This window comes from Pygoscelis adeliae, unplaced genomic scaffold (genome assembly GCF_000699105.1).
Source record: "Pygoscelis adeliae isolate BGI_AS28 unplaced genomic scaffold, ASM69910v1 Scaffold75, whole genome shotgun sequence".
In the NCBI taxonomy this organism is placed as follows: Eukaryota; Metazoa; Chordata; class Aves; order Sphenisciformes; family Spheniscidae; genus Pygoscelis; species Pygoscelis adeliae.
The window spans coordinates 5,433,336-5,434,233 of record NW_008824772.1 but is presented as its reverse complement, the minus strand read 5'-3'; positions in this window follow the sequence as shown (position 1 = coordinate 5,434,233).

Below are 898 nucleotides of genomic sequence, written 5' to 3'. Positions count from 1 at the left end.
GTTAGAGCATGTCCCCGTTTCCCAGAGTACTGAACCTTTCATGCACCCACTGATTTTCTGTTTCTACCTCCTTGCTGATCTCCCGTGCTCTCGACGCGCTGCTCCAAGTCTCACGGCTAAGATGAAAGACTCAGAGACGTGTCCCTCCACCGCCCTCCTCTCCATCACTCCCTATTTTTTATGCTGTGATTGCAGCGATACCTTCAGGTGCTCGAAGTGATGGTTCCCTTGCAGGGGAGCAGCTCCAATTCATGTGTGCTTGGAAAGTCCCATCCTGCTGGGACATTGTAGATGGCACCTTATTACTGTGGCCTCTGGTTGTGTCTGAGGTAGGAGGTGGGAAGCGTATGGACCGTAAGACAGAGTTTGACTCAGACATAAGGGGCACGAGGAGAAGTAGGGGTGGCCTCTGTGCTGGGGCTTGAGGGCTGCGTTGGTTGTAGGAGCTTACGCTGGTGGGTGACTGTCACTGGAGGTGGGACAACGTTGAGCCCCCAGAATGGTGCTAGAGGCCGCTTGGCCTCCAGCAATCCCTTACGTCTGCCAGCAGCTGGTGGGATGTGAGCACACGGGACCTGCAAATCTACCCAGTTGCTCTGCAAACTTTTGGTACGCGCAGCGTCCTGTTGCAGCAAGGTCCTTGACTCCACTGTGCACCCTGCACAACGTCCCTCCTGCAGCAGCTCGCCGTGGAGGGCAGAGGAGGGAGGGAAGCCGGATCCACGTGGCACTTGCGAGGCTGGGCGAGGCGGTGGGGTGACTCGGGTGCTCAGCGAAAGCCCTCCCTGCACAGCACCCTGCTTCTGCCTCTCCCCAGCAAAGCACCCAAGCCCTGGCTGCAGGACGGTCCCCCGGCTCCAGTGCAGCAACGGCAGCCGGCAAGCCCCACGCTTGATTT